This window comes from Arachis hypogaea, chromosome 19 (assembly GCF_003086295.3).
Source record: "Arachis hypogaea cultivar Tifrunner chromosome 19, arahy.Tifrunner.gnm2.J5K5, whole genome shotgun sequence".
Taxonomy (NCBI): domain Eukaryota; kingdom Viridiplantae; phylum Streptophyta; class Magnoliopsida; order Fabales; family Fabaceae; genus Arachis; species Arachis hypogaea.
Genome location: NC_092054.1, coordinates 120,667,515 through 120,686,907, shown reverse-complemented (window position 1 = coordinate 120,686,907; position 19,393 = coordinate 120,667,515). Strand labels below are relative to the sequence as shown.

Genomic DNA, 19,393 nt, shown 5'->3' with positions numbered 1-19,393 from the left:
CGGGCCCACTTGGTGTGTGCTTGGGCTGAGCATTGAAGCTTTCATGTGTAGAGGTCTTCCTTGGAGTTAAACGCCAGTTTGTAACATGTTTCTGGCGTTTAACTCTGCTTTGCAACCTGTTTCTGGCGTTTAACTCCAGAAAAGGGCAGAGAGCTGGCATTGAACGCCAGTTTGCATCATCTAAACTCGAGAAAAGTATGGACTATTATATATTGCTGGAAAGCCCTGGATGTATACTTTCCAACACAATTGAAAGCGCGCTATTTAGAGTTCTGTAGCTCCAGAAAATCCATTTCGAGTGCAGGGAGGTCAGAATCCAATAGCATCTGCAGTCCTTCTTCAGCCACTGAATCTGATTTTTGCTCAAGTCCCTCAATTTCAGCCAAAAAATACCTGAAATCATAGAAAAACACACAAACTCATACTAAAGTCCAGAAATCTGATTTTTATTCAAAAACTAATAAAAATATACTAAAAACTAACTAAATCATACTAAAAACATACTAAAAATAATGCCAAAAAGCGTATAAATTATCTGCTCATCACAACACCAAACTTAAATTGTTGCTTGTCCCCAAGCAACTGAAAATCAAATAGGATAAAAAGAAGAGAATATACTACAAACTCCAAAATATCAATGAAACTTAGCTCCAATTAGATGAGCGGGACTAGTAGCTTTTTGCCTCTGAACAGTTTTGTCATCTCACTTTATCCTTTGAAGTTCAGAATGATTGGCATCTATAGGAACTCAGAATTCAGATAGTGTTATTGATTCTCCTAGTTCAGTATGTTGATTCTTGAACACAGCTACTTTCTGAGTCTTGGCCGTGGCCCTAAGCACTTTGTTTTCCAGTATTACCACCGGATACATAAATGCCTTAGACACATAACTGGGTGAACCGTTTCAGATTGTGACTCAGCTTTGCTAGAGTCCCCAATTAGAGGTTTCCAAGGTTCTTAATCACACTCTTTTTTTTTGCTTTGGACCTTGACGTTAACCGCTCAGTCTCAAGTTTTCACTTGACACCTTCATGCCACAAGCACATGGTTAGGGACAGCTTGGTTTAGCCGCTTAGGCCAAGATTTTATTCCTTTAGGCCCTCCTATCCACTGATGCTCAAAGCCTTGGATCCTTTGTACCCTTGCCTTTTGGTTTTAAGGGCTATTGGCTTTTTGCTCTTGCCTTTTGGTTTAAAGAGCTTTTGGCTTTTTCTTCTTGCTTTTTCTTTTTCTTTCTTTTATTATTTTTTTCGCCATTTTTTTTCGCAAGCTTTTGTATTAACTGCTTTTTCTTGCTTCAAGAATCAATTTTATGATTTTTCAGATTATCAAATAACATTTTTCCTTTTCATCATTCTTTCAAGAGCCAACATATTTAACATTCATAAACAACAATTTCAAAAGACATATGCACTGTTCAAGCATTCATTCAGAAAACAAAAAGTATTGTCACCACATGACAATAATTAAACTAATTTCAAGGATGAATTCGAAATTCATGTACTTCTTGTTCTTTTGTAATTAAAGCATTTTTCATTTAAGAAAGGTGATGGATTCATAGGACATTCATAGCTTTAAGACATAGACACTTAAATACTGATGATCATTGACGATCGTGATTTCTGCCAGTAAAGAATGTCATAAAAACAGTCGCGTTGTAGATATAGTCTCTAAACTGACAAAAATCCCTTTCGTACAAACGTTTTGGGTGTCACAAGTAACAAACCCCTTAAAAATTGTTAACCGAGTATTCAAACCTCGGGTCGTCTTCTCAAGGAACTGCGAGGAAGTATGTTCTTATTATTGGTTATAAAGGTTGTAATCGGGGTTTAGAAGGTGAGAAGCAAGTAATTTAAATGACGAGTGAATTAAATGGCAATTAAAAATAAATAATAACTGTAAAACAACTTTTGGCAAGATAAGGGAAATTAGAAGTCCAACTTAGTTATCCCTCTCAACAATAATGAAAGTTGTATCTTAATTCCACTTAGTTAACCTATGAAGCAAAGGTAAGTCAAGGGACTAATTAGTTTGACCTTCGAATCCTATTTATTTCCTAGGAAAAAGTTGGGATTATTGAAGTTCAGATAAATTAACAAGATAACGATTATCAATTATGCTGAGTTCGATAATGTTGAGTCACTGATTTCTTAACCAAGACCAAAAGGGAAAAAAGTAAATTGCTGGAATAATAAAAGTGTCCTTAGATGGGAAGCAATGGCAACTTAAATCAAAGAGAACAATCATAAACTGAAAGTACCTTAAATATCATTAATTCAAATAAAAATCTGTAACATGGAATAATTCATAATTTAAATTATAATAATCAATTCAAATATTGGAATCAAATAAATAAAAGTAAAATTGAAATAAAAGAACATTAAAACCTGGATCCAGAGTTACTCCCAAAACAAGAAGAAGTCCTAAATCCTAAGAGAGAGAGAATCTCTCTCTAAACTAAATCTAAATCATGAAAACTAGAAATTGGCGAGCTCTCCCTGAATGGATGCATTCCTCTACTTTATAACCTCTAATCTATGCTTTCTGTACTTGGATCTGGGCCAAAAAGGGCTTCAGAAATCGCTGGGGGCGTATTTTGTAAATTCTGATACGTGGCCTCTGTCACGCGTCCGCGTGGGTCACGCGGTCGCGTCATCTGGAGCTTTTCCTTTCCACGCGGTCGCGTCAGTCACGCGTCCGCATCGTGGGTGTTCTATTCAAGGTGCGCGGTCGCGTCAGTCATGCGGCCGCGTCGCTGCTTCTTTGCTTCTGGCACGCGATCGCGTCGTCCATGCGATCGCGTGGATACCAGTTTCCTTAAAGCTCCGTTTTGCCTTCTCCTTCCATTTTTGTATGTTTTCTTTTTCATCCTTTAAGTCATTCAGCCTTTAGGAAACCTGAAGCTACTCAACACACTAATCACGGCATCGAATGGAAATAAAGGTAATTAAAATAATTAATTTTTTAAAGCTTAGGAAACATGTTTTTCACAATATGACATAATAAGGAAGGGAAAGTAAAACCATGCAATTAATGTGAATAAGTAGGTGAAGAGTTGAATAAATCACTCTAATTAAGCACAAAAGAACTCATGAAATATGGGTTTATCAACCTCCCCACACTTAAACACTAGCATGTCCTCATGCTAAATCCAAGGTAAATAATTAAGGTTAAAGTAATGAAATGTTATGAAATGCAACCTATGCTAAATGCATCTACCTAATGAGTCATGCAATTCTAATTCATCCACTCATATATAAAGCCTACATGTAGTCAAATTATTTCACATTCTCAAGGAGATATATATACATATATAGCTAACCCTCAAATAATAAAGCACTTTTTTTTTTGCAAATGAGATGAGAGAAAAAAAAACTTGCAAGACAATCAGAGATAAATGTTAATGAGCTTTTGAACCCTCACTGGATTTTGTGTTTTCTCTCTAATCACTCAGTGTTTATTGGGTTAATCACTCTATTCTTCTTTTTATTCTTCCTTTCTATAACCTTGTTTTTCGTCTAACCAATCAACAATTATAGAACATAGTCATACCAAAACTCATGAGGTCTTTAATTAAGGTTGTAATGGGGTCAAGGCAAAGGGTAAGGATATATGTATAAGGCTAAGTGAGCTAATAAGTGAATCCTTAATTAGACTAAGATCTCACCTAACATACATACTTAGTAAAACAATGCTTCTTTACCTATTCTCCCTATTTTCTCGCTTTTGATGTCACATGCTCATGTTTCAATTCTTATTTTTATCCCATGTGCATTGCTTTTTATTTTGCATTGGGGAGTTCTTTTTGTATCCCCTTATTTACATGCTTGAAAACTAACTTTTTTTTTTAATACACATGGTAATTTTAATTAATTTGAATTTTCATGAGCCTGCTTCCCAAAATTTTGAGTTGCTTTATTCTTTTTAATTTTTCTACCTTTTGTCTTTATCAACTATGTTTCCAATAAGTTTCCCACATTTTACTCTATTTATAATTTTCTATCTTAAGCTAACCAAGGATTCACTTGGAATTTTCTTTTGTTTTTCTGCTTAAGGCTAGTAATTTGGCTAAAATAGAATAATGGGGTTTTTAAAAAGCTCAAAGGGGGCTAACAAAGGCGATGTAAAAGGTAGGCTAATTTGGGGTAAGTGAGCTAAAATCAAATGATGGCCTCAATCATTATTTTGAGATGTACCTATATTCTATAATCGGACATATAGACTAAAACAAAGTAAAGAACACCAGAATAAGAAAGAAGGTTGGAACACACAGAAATAAAAATTATGGTTTGAATGTAACCATACAGTTAAGCTCAAAACTCACAGGCTATGTGTTCTCTAGCTGAAAAATCATTTATCACTTATGTATGTCATGCAGGTTTAGTTAAAAATTCTCATTATTCTCTTAAAAAGTAATTTAGGGTAGCCTTTGAAGTTTTAATGTTTCTCCTTGATGAAATGTTGTCAGTTTAACTACATCATGTAATGCTATATATACAAGGTTTTATGGATCTAAATCTATTATGTTCAAGTTCCTAGCTTACTCTTTTTTTATATTTGTCAATTTAAACTAAGCTATAACTAAGCCATCTTATGTAAAAAGGGTAAACTATACTAATTGATCCACTAATAAGTTAGAATTGCAAACTAAACTAAATAACTAAAATGAACTAAATAACTAAAATATGAACAAAAAATGCAAAATGCAGAAAATAGAGAAAAATACACAAGTAGCAATGTATAAGTACTCAGAAAATAACAATAAAAGAAAAAGAGAAAAATACAGAAAAATATCCAAAATAAAAGAAAAAGTATGTAGTAGTTCACCAAAATAAACGCCAGAGATGGCGACCTCCCCACACTTAAAATGAAGCATCGTCCCCGATGCTCAATCAAGCCGGGTGTGAAGGAGTGTCATCACTGGTAGGGATGGTAGCTGGGGTCTCTGTGGCGGTGGTGGGCTGAGAGTTTGGCTGCTGTAGAGGAGGGACTGACTGGAGCGGGATCTCCAGATCTGCAGCCTCAAGCTGATGTGGGGCCTCCTGCTGTGGTGTAGCGTGCTCTGTGCCTGCCTGCTGATGAGTCTCTGCCTGGGAATGAGGCTCCTCCTCGTGCTCATCCTCCTCCTCCTCTGATGGCTCTGATGGTGTGTCGGGCTCGGAGGGGATGTCGGCGCCCTGCCAGATCATCAGCTTCAAATGGGAATAGCGTCGCCTGCTGCGACGCTCCAATCTCTCATACCGGCGCCTGTTACGGCGCTCTATCTGATCAAGCTGGCGGAATAGACGGTGCACGAGGTGATAAACCGGCTCAGAGGCGGGTGGAGGTGCAGTGGTGGCAGCAGGGGCAGCTGTGGATGAAGAGGGTCCAGCAGACGGAGGGGCTGTCTCATCATTAGCAGTGACAGGTGGTGGTCTGTAGCCCAAAGCAAGGAAGTTCCTGCTGTGAGGGATGATCTTCCTGCAGTCCGCTGCTGGTGGTCGCTCATCGGCATCCTCCCAAGGCACATCAGCCTGACGGCCTAGCCGTGTAACCAGATAAGGAAAGGGGAGGGTGCCTCGGACGTGGACCCTGGCCATATAATGCCGGATAAAACGAGGCAAGTACAGGTCCTTACCCTCCAGCACACACCAGAGGAGGGTGATCATGGCAGCCGGGATCTCAGTCTCATGAGTACTCGGCATCACATAGTTGCTCAAGATCTGATGCCATAGCCGAGCCTCATCATTCAAGTACACTCTCTTGATCCCTCTAGGCATAATGGTGTCCTGACCCATCTCCCAAGGAACAGCAGGGTCGAGAGCTATCCGTGCCTTCACAGCATCCCAATCAAACCGCATCTGGCCCATGTCCTCCTCAGCCTGTGCATAACCATCTGGCTGATCGGACTTGACTGGGAGCTGGAAAATGGTCTCTATGGCCTCCTCAGTGACTAGAATTTGCTTTCCCCTCAGGTTCACTGCATCTAGGGTAGTAAGGTAGTAGTTGCAATAGAATTCTCGAACCCAAGATGCATTGACCTCTGTCAGTGGTCTCTCTAGAAAGAACTAGCCCCTTTGCTTGATTTGCTCAGTGGTGTATTGCTGGAGGGCTTCTGGAATCTTCAAGGTACGTTCCAGGTATAGATTTCTGGAGTTTGCAAAAGTCGGGTACTTCAGCTCACAGTACCGGTTTGCAAATTTTATAGGATCAGTCGAAGGGAGCAGCTGGTTAGCTTTTTCCTGCTGTGTGAAGTTCTTCTCCCGCCATGAGGAATCGTGCATTAGAGCAACGATGGACTGGGAGGAATCTCCTCTCTTGCGCTTGCCAGTAGCCTTGCCTTTGCCTTTTCTTTGTGAGACAGACATCCTGAAAAATAGAAAACAAGGAAATGGATAAAATAGGAAAGCAAATAGGCAATTTAAACAAAGGAAACTCAAAGCGGTAAGGGAGAAATAGAATAAGGAAAATGAGTAATTGAAATGTGATTGAATTAATGTTAAATGGAAAGAAAAAAATTCAATATGCCATAGTGAGAAAGTTAGAGGAAGTGAAAGTGATCAGAAAAGAGATCAAGAGGGTTAGTATGGTAAAAAGAAATTAGTAAATTAAAATTAGTGAGTTAGGAAAGTAAGTGGCATAGAAAAAATTTCATATAACAAGGATTCACAGGTAAGAATAGAAGTACTCATAATCGAATAAAGAAAACAGGGTGATGCTGATTCGAATAGAAATAAAGAAATCAGAAATTGGAATCAGTGAATCACAAATGCAGGTTATGAACCAGGAAATCAAAGAGGATAAGAAAGTGGCCCTAGCATTCATGAAATGGTTTGGGGGAAGCAGAGTAAAATAGAGTTGCCAAACCAAAACAAGAATGAAAACAATTTTCAAAAAAATTTGGGCAGCATTCCGGCTAAAATTGGATTGTCCTGGAAAATAAACAGCAATCATATCAGTTCATATGAATTAAAAAAATCAAGCTGCATGTACATAGATATAAAATAAACATAAAAACTCAATGTAAACAGCAGCAACATACAAGAAAGCAGCATATGAATCATGATTATAGCAGCAACAGATTTGCTCATAGGATAAAACAGAAGTAAGAACAGTGCAAGTAAACAGACCTAGATCCACTAACTGCAGCCTAAGCTACCTAACAACCTAAAAATCCACTACAACATGCATGTCTTGCTATCCTAATCATGAACATAAACGGAATAAAAAATACAGAAAAGTGACGAACGGATAAAAAGGGTTGCGTGTTGCGGAACCTGGTAAGCGGAAGGGGTGGAACAGGGAAGAAGGTGGCTGCGGCGGCGTCCGGCGCGGTAGTGGTGCACGGCGTCGCGGTGGCGGCTGAGGGGGGCGCGGCTGGATGGCCGGCGGTGGCTGGACGGTGCTCGCGGAGGTGGCTGTGGTGGAGAGGAGAGGAGAGAGGAAGAAGGAAGAAGAGAGAAGGGGAGGGGGTGGTACGGCGGCGGCGTCTGGGCGGCGGCGGCGTCGGCGTGGTGGCGTGGTGGCTAGCCAGCGGTGGCTGGGGGAAGAAGAACAGAGAAGGAGAAGAGGGTTGGGGGTGAAGGGGGGGCTGCGCGACTGATAGGGTTCGCGTGGCTGGGGGGTTATATTTTCGAATCCACGCGACCGCGTGGGGCACGCGGTCGCGTGGTTGGGGTGAAAATGGGGGAGACGCGATCGCATGCGGCGCGCGATCGCATGAGAGGGGGGGAAAGAGGGGTGACGCGATCGCGTGGGTCACGTGATCGCATCGCTGGAATTCGTGCTAAACGCACGACTCCAGCGCCGTTTCTGCGTAACTCTCTGTCTCCTTTTGGGGTGATATGCAATCCATGCGACGCGATCGCGTTGCTCACGCGGTCACGTGGGATCGGTATTGGGTAAGTGACGCGATCGCATGGGGCATGCGATCGCGTGGGCCAATTTGTGCGAAACGCACAAGAGCCGCACGATTCCAGCCCAACTTTCTGTTCGTTGGATCCTTACGCCGATATATATATCACGCGGCCGCGTGGGTCACGCGGTCGCATGGGTGGTGTTTTTCGCGATATGACGCGATCGCATGGGGCATGCGGTCGCGTCGTGCAACCTTTTTTGTTTTAACTGAAAAATGCAGGATACAGTGATTAACATGAATGCTATGCATGATTCCAGGTTAATGTTAAAATAAAAAAAAGGGTAAATTGAAAACAATAAATAAGAAATAGATTGAGAAAGAAGCGACCATACCATGGTGGGTTGTCTCCCACCTAGCACTTTTAGTTAAAGTCCTTAAGTTGGGCATTGGGAGAGTATCCTGTTATGGTGGCTTATGTTTAAATTTGTCCAAAAATTTCCACCAGTGCTTGGAATGCCAATAGCCTCCGGGGTCCCAAACTAGGCATGTAAAGCTTCTGAGCAGCTTCAAATAGATATTCAGCCTCCCGGGATGACGAATGTCAGAATATAATCCATGATCCCAAGCTGTGTTTTTAGATCTGCCTCCGTTTTGATTTGTAAGTTTCCATTCGGGCGGGTTAAAAAGTAGAATGTCACCGTGGTGACCAAACGTTCTCCGTGATCCATGCAATTGAGCATGATACCAATCCGTGTACTTCGAGGTGAAGCGTGGAACCTTATTGAACCTGGTGCACCAGTTCTGAGTACGAGCCAATTCCCTCTTACTCTTAAAGTCGCAGAGAGCTCTAAGTTGGCCATTTGTTTCAAGCAAATCATATTCAAGTGAATAAGTAAAATTATAAGTTAAGGATTGTACCCACTTGAAGCTTGTATTAGGTGGTAATGGCCTTGGGATAGGTGTTTTTGGTGGTTCTGCAAGTTCCGTTTCCTTGTGCTCTTCTGTGAATTCTTCCACTTCCTTGCAAAGATCTTCAATTGTATCTGTATCCTGGTCAAAGTCTTCTATGTCTTCCTCATCACTCGAGTCATAGATTGGAGGTTGAGAGAAATCTACCTCCGCATCATCTTCATATTCACTTGGGGAAAATTCTTCGATCTCAGAGAATTCACTTGCGGACGCAAGTTCATCACTAGGAGAACTAGACTTGTGACTATCATCATCACGGAAATTTGCTTCTTGCATTATTCCATCTGATTCTTCGTAAACGACTTGCCTTGGAGATTGTACGGTATCCTCCTTAGCATCAACTGTAGCATCTTGGACGGAGTTTTCCTCAATTCTGGATTCCTAAGGAAGTTCAGCATCTCCTAGATCTTCAACCAACTCTTCTTCTTGAACAATGACAGCTTCTTCCACTTGTTCTAGTACAAATTCATTCTCTGTCTTGTCCACTGGAGTCTCTAGTATTTCTTTCATGCTACGCTCTTCATCGGGCTGTCCACATAGAGCTGTGGTTGATCCTTGTATATTTGAGCGCCTAGTGGCCCATTGAATTAGTGCTTACTCCAGTTGTTGAATGGTTGTTTGAAATTTAATTACTGTTTCTTTTAGGCGATCCTCTGCTTCGCGGTTTGCCGGACTTGGACATGATACAAAGGAAAGTGGTGATGATTGGGAATGATTGGATTTGTATTGGGGTAGGGAAGGATCATATGATGGCGAATGGTGAAGAGAAGCTTGTGAGTGTGGTGGTTCGAGGTTATGTTGAAAGGATGGTTCATATGCACGGGGTGGGGCTTGTTGGTAGTTACAAGGTTGTCCACCATGTCTTTCAGCTGGGTATGCACGGTAGAATGGTCTTTGTCCAGGATATCTCGGAGGGTGTTACTGCCAAAAGGGTTGATTAGATCCTCTTGGTTCCATCCATCCTTGATTGGTCTGACCTTGATGCACATTCCTGCTGTAACTTCTATTTCCTTTAACAATATTAGAACCAAACTCAAAGCGAGAGGGGTGAGAGTTCATAGTAGCAAATAAAGATAAAAAGGAAAAACAAAAATAAATAAACAAACAAAAGAAAAATATTTACAATAACCAATAATAAGGCATACGTTAGCAGTTCCCCGGCAACGGCGCCATTTTGACGATCGTGATTTCTGCCAGTAAAGAATGTCATAATAATAGTTGCGTTGTAGATATAGTCTCTAAACCTACAAAAATCCTTTCGTACAAACGTTTTGGGGTCACAAGTAACAAACCCCTTAAAAATTGTTAACCGAGTATTCAAACCTCGGGTCGTCTTCTCAAGGAACTGCGAGGAAGTATGTTCTTATTATTGGTTATAAAAGTTGTAATCGGGGTTTAGAAGGTGAGAAGCAAGTAATTTAAATGACGAGTGAATTAAATGGCAATTAAAAATAAATAATAACTGTAAAACAACTTTTGGCAAGATAAGGGAAATTAGAAGTCCAACTTAGTTATCCCTCTCAACAATAATGAAAGTTGTATCTTAATTCCACTTAGTTAACCGATGAAGCAAAGGTAAGTCAAGGGACTAATTAGTTTGACCTTCGAATCCTATTTATTTCCTAGGAAAAAGTTGGGATTATTGAAGTTCAGATCAATTAACAAGATAACGATTATCAATTATGCTGAGTTCGATAATGTTGAGTCACTGATTTCTTAACCAAGACCAAAAGGGGAAAAAGTAAATTGCTGGAATAATAAAAGTGTCCTTAGATGGGAAGCAATGGCAACTTAAATCAAAGAGAACAATCATAAACTGAAAGTACCTTAAATATCATTAATTCAAATAGAAATCTGTAACATGGAATAATTCATAATTTAAATTATAATAATCAATTCAAATATTGGAATCAAATAAATAAAAGTAAAATTGAAATAAAAGAACATTAAAACCTGGATCCAAAGTTACTCCCAAAACAAGAAGAAGTCCTAAATCCTAAGAGAGAGAGAGAATCTCTCTCTAAACTAAATCTAAATCATGAAAACTAGAAATTGGCGAGCTCTCCCTGAATGGATGCATTCCTCCACTTTATAAACCTCTAATCTATGCTTTCTGTATTTGGATCTGGGCCAAAAAGGGCTTCAGAAATCGCTGGGGGCGTATTCTATAAATTCTGATACGTGGCCTCTGTCACGCGTCCGCGTGGGTCACGCAGTCGCGTCATCTGGAGCTTTTCCTTTCCACGCGGTCGCGTCAGTCACGCATCCGCGTCGTGGGTGTTCTACTCAAGGCGCGCGGTCACGTCAGTCATGCGGCCGCGTCGCTGCTTCTTTGCTTCTGGCACGCGATCGCGTCGTCCATGCGATCGCGTGGATACCAGTTTCCTTAAAGCTCCGTTTTGCCTTCTCCTTCCATTTTTGTATGTTTCCTTTTTCATCCTTTAAGTCATTCAGCCTTTAGGAAACCTGAAGCTACTCAACACACTAATCAAGGCATCGAATGGAAATAAAGGTAATTAAAATAATTAATTTTTTAAAGCTTAGGAAACATGTTTTTCACAATATGACATAATAAGGAAGGGAAAGTAAAACCATGCAATTAATGTGAATAAGTAGGTGAAGAGTTGAATAAATCACTCTAATTAAGCATAAAAGAACTCATGAAATATGGGTTTATCAATCATGTAATAAGACACAAACATAAACATAAAGCATAATAAACGAAAAACAGGAAAATAAGAACAAGGAGATTAAGAAACGGGTCCACCTTAGTGAGGGTGGCGTCTTCCTCTTCTTGAAGAACCAATGGTGCTCTTAAGCTCCTCTATGTCTCTTCCTTGCCTTTGTTGCTCCTCCCTTATAGCTCTTTGATCTTCTCTAATTTCATGGAGGATGATGGAATGCTCTTGATGCTCCATCCTTAGTTGTCCCATGTTGGAACTTAATTCTCCTAGGGAGGTATTGATTTGCTCCCAGTAATTTTGTGGAGGGAAGTGCATCCCTTGAGGCATTAGTGGTTATGGAAAAACAAAAAAACAATGCTTTTTCCACACCAAACTTAAAATGTTTGCTCGTTCTCGAGCAAAAGAAGAAAGAAAGGGGTAGAAGAGGAAGAAAATAGATGAGATGGAGAGGTGTGAGTGGTTCGGCCAAGGGGGGTTTTAGGTGGTTATGATGTGTGAAAAGGAAGGAGTAATGGTTTGAATTTGAGTGGGTGGGTGTAGGTGGGTTGTATGATGGTTTTGGAGGAGTAATGGAGGTGATTGGTGAAGGGTATTTGGGGAAAAGAGTTATGAAAAGGTGTGAGAGAGAGAGTTAGGGTAGGTGGGGATCCTGTGGGGTCCACAGATCCAGTGGGGTCCACAGATCCAGTGGGGTCAAGGACTTAGCATCCCTGCTCCAATTAGGCGTGCAAAACGCCCTCTGTATGCAATACTGGCGTTTAACGCCAGATTGCTACCTGTTTTTGGCATTAAATGCCCAAATGTAGCCTGTTTCTGGCGTTAAACGCCAGACAGATGCTTTTTTCTGGCCTTTAAATGCCAGACTGCTCTTCCTCCAGGGTGTGCTATTTTTAATGCTATTTTTCATTCTGTTTTTGATTTTCCAGTTGTTTTTGGTGACTTCACATGATCATCAACCTAAAGAAAACATAAAATAGCAATGGAAAATAAATAGATATAATTATATAACATTGGGTTGCCTCCCAACAAGCGCTTCTTTAATGTCAATAGCTTGACAGTGAGCTCTCATGGAGCCTCACAGATATTCAGAGCATTGTTGGAACCTCCCAACACCAAACTTAGAGTTTAGTTGTGACCTCCCAACACCAAACTTAAAGTTTGACTGTGCGGGCTTTGGTTGACTCTGCAGTGAGAGAAGCTTTTCATGCTTCCTCTCCATGGTTACAGAAGGAGATCCTTGAGTTTTGAACATAAGGTTGTCCTCATTCAGTTGAAGGACCAGCTCTCCTCTGTCCACATCAATCACAGCTTTTGCTGTGGCTAGGAAGGGTCTTCCAAGGATGATGGATTCATCCTCATCCTTCCCAGTGTCTAGGATTATGAAATCAGCAGTGATGTAAAGGCCTTCAACCTTTACTAATACATCCTCTACTAGTCCATAAGCCTATTTTCTTGAGTTGTCTGCCATCTCTAATGAGATTCTGGCAGCTTGTACCTCAAAGATTCCCAGTTTCTCCATTACAGAGAGTGGCATTAAGTTTATGCCTGACCCTAGGTCACACAGAGCCTTCTCAAAGGTCATGGTGCCTATGGTACAGAGAATTAGGAATTTACCAGGATCCTGTTTCTTCTGAGGTAGAGTTTGCTGAACCAAGGCATTTAGTTCCTTGATGAGCAATGGAGGTTCATCCTCCCAAGTCCCATTACCAAATAATTTGGCATTCAGCTTCATGATTGCTCCTAAATGTTGAGCAACTTGCTCTTCAGCAATGTCTTCATCTTCTTCAGAAGATGAATAGTCATCAGATCTCATGAATGGTAAAAGGAGGTTCAATGGAATCTCTATGGTCTCTAGATGAGCCTCAGATTCCTTTGGTTCCTCAAAGGAAAACTCCTTATTGGTCACTGGACGTCCCAGGAGGTCTTCCTCACTAGGATTCACGTTCTCCTCCTCCTCTTTGGGTTTGGCCACACCAAGTAAGGTAATGGCCTTGCACTCTCTTTTTGGATTCTCTTCTGTATTGCTTGGGAGAGTACTGGGAGGAGTTTCAGTGACCCTTTTACCTAGCTGGCCCACTTGTGCCTCCAAATTTCTAATGGAGGACCTTGTTTCATTCATGAAACTTAGAGTGGCCTTAGATAGATCAGAGACTATGTTTGCTAAGCTAGATGGATTCTGCTCAGAATTCTCTGTCTGTTGCTGAGTGGATGATGGAAAAGGCTTGCTATTGCTAAACCTATTTCTTCCACCATTATTAAAGCCTTGTTGAGGCTTTTGTTGATCCTTCCATAAGAAATTTGGATGATTTCTCCTTGAGAGATTATAGGTGTTTCCATAGGATTCACCCATGTAATTCACCTCTGCTATTGCAGGGTTCTCAGGATCATAAGCTTCTTCTTCAGAAGATGCTTCTTTAGTACTGTTGGATGCAGCTTGCAATCCATTCAGACTCTGAGAAATCATATTGACTTGCTGAGTCAATATTTTATTCTGAGCCAATATGGCATTCAGAGCATCAATTTCAAGAACTCCCTTCCTCTGAGGCGTCCCATTACTCATAGGATTCCTTTCAGAAGTGTACATGAACTGGTTATTTGCAACCATGTCAATGAGTTCCTGAGCTTCTGCAGGCATTTTCTTTAGGTGAATGGATCCACCTGCAGAATGGTCCAATGACATCTTAGATAATTCAGATAGACCATCATAGAATATATCCAGGATGGTCCATTCTAAAAGCATGTCAGAAGGACACTTTTTGGTCAGTTCCTTATATTTCTCCCAAGCTTCATAGAGGGATTCACCTTCTTTCTGTTTGAAGGTTTGAACATCCACTCTAAGCTTGCTAAGCTTTTGAGGAGGAAAGAACTTGGCTAAGAAAGTCGTGACCAGCTTATCCTAAGAGTTCAGGCTGTCTTTAGGTTGAGAGTCCAACCATATTCTAGCTCTGTCTCTTACAGCAAACGGGAATAGCATAAGCCTGTAGACCTCGGGATCAACCCCATTGGTCTTAATAGTATCACAGATCTGCAAGAATTCAGTTAAGAACTGAAAAGGATCTTCTGATGGAAGTCCATGAAACTTACAATTCTACTGCATCAGAGAAACAAATTGAGGCTTTAGCTCAAAATTGTTTGCTCCAATGGCAGGGATTGAGATGCTTCTTCCATGTAAATTGGAATTTGGTGTAGTAAAGTCACCAAGCATCTTCCTTGCATTGTTATTATTTTCGGCCATATCTTCTTTTTTTTCAAAAATTTCTGTCAGATTTTCTCCAGAGAGTTGTGCTTTAGCTTCCCTTAGCTTCCTCTTCAGAGTCCTCTCAGGTTCAGGATCAGCTTCAACAAGAATGTTCTTATCCTTGTTCCTGCTCATATGAAAAAGAGGAGAACACAAAAGAAAATATGGAATCCTCTATGTCAAAGTATAGAGATTCCTTTATGTGAGTATAAAAAGAGAATGATGGAAGAAAGAAAAGATAAAAATTCGAACACAGAGTAGAAGAGAAGTGTTAGTAAATAAATGAATAATTAGAAAGAGATGAAAGATGGAAGAGAATTTTCAAAAATAATCAAAAAGAAAAGAAAAACATTTTTGTTTTTAATTTAAAATTAAAATTAAAATTCGAAAATTTTAAAGAGAAAAATAAAATTCAATCAAATTAAAATTTAAACAAATAGTTAATTAAAAAGGAATTTTAAAAAAAGGGGGAGAGTTTTCGAAAATTAGAGAGGGAAAATTAGTTAGGTGGTTTTGAAAAAGATAAGAATCAAACAAAAAGATAAGATTGATTGAAAAAGATTTGAAAATCAATTTTGAAAAGATAAGAAGTTAGAAAAGATTTTGAAATTGATTTTGAAAAAGATGTGATTGAAATTTATTTTGACAAAAATTTGAAAAAAAATTTAAAAAGATTTGATTTTGAAAATTAAAGTTGATTACTTGACTAACAAGAAACTAAAAGATAGGATTTTAAAATTTAAAGAATGAACCTTTCTTAATAGGCAAGTAACAATCTTTAAAATTTTTTTGAATCAATCACATTAATTGTTAGTAAAGAATTTGAAATTATGAAATAAAATAAGAAAAAAATTTTTGAAAATCAATTTGAATTTTCGAAAATATGAAAGAAAAAATGAAAAAGATTTGATTTTTGAAAAAGATTTGAAAAAGATTTGAAAAAGATAGAATTTTTAAATTGAAAATTTTATTTGACTCATAAGAAACAACTAAATTTTGAAAAATTTTTGAAAAAGTCAACTCAAATATTCGAAATTTATGAGAAGAAAAAGGGAAAGATATTTTTTTTATTTTTGAATTTTAATGATGATAGAGAAAAACATCAAAAAGACTCAATGCATGAAAATTTTGGATCAAAACAAATGATGCATGCAAGAACACTATGAATGTCAAGATGAACACCAAGAACACTTTGAATGTCAAGATGAACACCAAGAACTTTATTTTTTTGAAAATTTTTAAGAAAAGAAAAATATGCAAGACACCAAACTTAAAAATTTTTAATGTTGAGACACTAACAAATTGAAAATGCATATGGAAAACAAGAAAAGCCACAAAACATAAAAATGCAAAGATCAAACAAAGGAGATCATCAAGAACAACTTGAAGATCATGAAGAACACATGAACACACTTTCGAAAAATGCAAGAAGAATAAAAGCATGCAATTGACACCAAACTTAAAAATTGACACTAAACTCAAACAATAAACATCAAATTTTTGGTTTTTTTATGATTTTATTAACTTTTTTTTTTGGTTTTTTTCGAAAATTATTTTGGGAAAAAACGAAAAAGAAGAAAATTTTTTTGTATTTTTCAAAAATAAGAAATAAAAAGCTTAAAAATAAAATAAAATTACCTAATCTGAGCAACAAGATGAACCGTCAGTTGTCTAAACTCGAACAATCCCCGGCAACGGCGCCAAAAACTTGGTGCACAAAATCGTGATCGTTCATTCCTTGGTAACGGTGCTGAAAACTTAATACGCACGTTCATAATTTTAGTTCTTTGTCACAACTTCGCACAACTAACCAGCAAGTGCACTGGTTCGTCCAAGTAATAAACCTTACGTGAGTAAGGGTCGATCCCACGGAGATTGTCGGCTTGAAGCAAGCTATGGTCACCTTGTAAATCTCAGTCAGGCAGATTCAATTGGTTATAGAGATTTGATAATTAAAAATATAAATAAAACATAAAATAAAGATAGAGATACTTATGTAATTTATTGGTGAGAGTTTCAGATAAGCATATGGAGATGCTTAGTTCCTTCTAAATCTCTGCTTTCCTACTGCTTTCATCCAATCCTTCATACTCCTTTCCATGGCAAGCTGTATGTTGGGCATCACCATTGTCAATGGTTACATCCTGTCCTCTCAGTGAAAATGGTCCAATGCACTGTCACTACATGGCTAATCATCTGTCGGTTCTCGATCATACTGGAATAGGATTCAGTAATCCTTTTGCGTCTGTCACTACGCCCAACACTCGCGAGTTTGAAGCTCGTCACAGCCATCCCTTCCCAGATCCTACTCGGAATACCACAGACAAGGTTTAGACTTTTCGAATCTCGGAAATGGCCGTCCATGGATTCTAACTTATACCACGAAGACTCTAATATCTCGGACTCGGTCCCCTGTATTAGATACCTAAGAGATACTCATTCTATCTCATCTTCATGTAGAACGGAAGTGGTTGTCAGGCACGCGTTCATAAGGGAAAATGGTGATGAGCATCACATAATCATCACATTCATCATGTTCTTGGGTGCGAATGAATATCTTAGAATAGGAATAAGCTTGAATTGAATAGAAAAACAATAGTACTTTGCATTAATTCATGAGGAACAGTAGAGCTCCATACCTTAATCTATGGTGTGTAGAAACTCTACCGTTGAAAATACATAAGTGATAAAGGTTCAGGCATGGCTGAATGGCCAGCCTCCAAAAAGGTCTAAGATAGCATAAGACTAATCAAGATGTAAATACAATAGTAAAAAGTCCTATTTAAACTAAAACTAGTTACTAGGGTTTACAGAAATGAGTAAATGATGCAGAAATCCACTTCCGGGCCCACTTGGTGTGTGCTTGGGCTGAGCATTGAAGCTTTCATGTGTAGAGGTCTTCCTTGCAGTTAAACGCTAGTTTGTAACGTATTTCTGACGTTTAACTCTGCTTTGCAACCTGTTTCTGGCGTTTAACTCCAGAAAAGGGCAGAGAGCTGGCGTTGAACGCCAGTTTGCGTCATCTAAACTCGGGCAAAGTATGGACTATTATATATTTCTGAAAAGACCTGGATGTCTAATTTCCAACACAATTGAGAGCGTGCCATTTGAAGTTCTGTAGCTCCAAAAAATCCATTTCGAGTGCAGGGAGGTCAGAATCCAATAGCATATGCAGTCCTTCTTCAGCCTCTGAATCTGATTTTTGCTCAAGTCCCTCAATTTCAGCCAGAAAATACCTGAAATCACAGAAAAACACACAAACTCATAGTAAAGTCCAGAAATGTGATTTTTATTCAAAAACTAATAAAAATATACTAAAAACTAACTAAATCATACTAAAAAAATACTAAAAATAATGCCAAAAAGCGTATAAATTATCCGCTCATCAGGAAGCCCCTCATCAAGAAATCCCTGAGATGCCTCAAAGGATGCATTTCCCTCCACACAACTATTGGGAGCAACTCAACACCTCTTTAGGAGATTTGAGTTCTAACATGGAGCAATTGAGAGTGGAGCACCAAGAGCACTCCATCATCCTCCATGAAATTAGAGAGGACCAAAAGGCCATGAGAGAGGAGCAACAAAGGAAAGGAAGAGACATAGAGGAGCTCAAGCACTCCATAAGATCTTCAAGAGGAAGAACTAGCCGCCATTACTAAGGTGGACCCGTTCTTTAATCTCCTTGTTCTTATTTTTCTGTTTTTCGGTTTTTATGCTTTATATTTTATCTATGTTTGTGTCTTTGTTGCATGATCATTAGTGTCTAGTGCCTATGTCTTAAAGCTATGAATATTCCATGAATCCTTCACCTTTCTTAAATGAAAAAATGTTTTTATTTGAAAAAGAAAAAGAAGTACATGAATTTCGAATTTTAAATAGTTTAATTATTTTGATGTGGTGGCAATACTTTTTGTTTTCTGAATGAATGCTTGAACAGTGCATATTTTTGATAGTGAAGTTTATGAATGTTAAAATTGTTGGCTCTTGAAAGAATAATGAAAAAAGAGAAATGTTGTTGATAATCTGAAAAATCATAAAATTGACTCTTGAAGTAAGAAAAAGCAGTGAAAAGTAAAAGCTTGTGGAAAAAAAATGGCAAAAAAAAAATAGAGAAAAAGAAAGAAAAAGAAAAAGCAAGCAGAAAAAGCCAATAGCCCTTTAAACCAAAAAGCAAGGGTAAAAAGGAATAAAATCCTGGCCTAAACGGCTAAATCAAGCTATCCCTAACCATGTGCTTGTGGCGTGAAGGTGCAAGTAAAAAGCTTGAGACTGAGCGGTTAAACTCGTGGTCCAAAGCAAAAAGAGTGTGCTTAAGAACTCTGGGCACCTCTAACTGGGGACTCTAGCAAAGCTGAGTCACAATCTGAAAAGGTTCACCCAGTTATGTGTCTGTGGCATTTATGTATCCGGTGGTAATACGGGAAAACAAAATGCTTAGGGTCACGGCCAAGACTTATAAAGTAACTGTGTTCAAGAATCAACAAACTGAACTCGGAGAATCAATAACACTATCTGTATTCTGAGTTCCTATAGATGCCAATCATTTTGAACTTCAAAGGATAAAGTGAGATGCCAAAACTGTTCAGAAGCAAAAAGCTACTAGCCCCGCTCATCTAATTAAAACTGATCTTCATTGATGTTTTCGGAATTTATTGTATATTCCCT

At 38.9% G+C, this 19,393-nt stretch overlaps 1 non-coding gene across 1 annotated transcript; it reads left to right on the top strand.

Annotated features, from left to right (window-relative positions):
* Positions 1 to 14,224: 14,224 nt before the first annotated feature.
* LOC112780220 (small nucleolar RNA R71) lies at positions 14,225 to 14,332 on the top strand. Its single transcript, XR_003191072.1, has one exon. It is a non-coding gene; the product is annotated as a small nucleolar RNA R71 (small nucleolar RNA).
* The last annotated feature ends 5,061 nt before the right edge of the window (positions 14,333 to 19,393 follow it).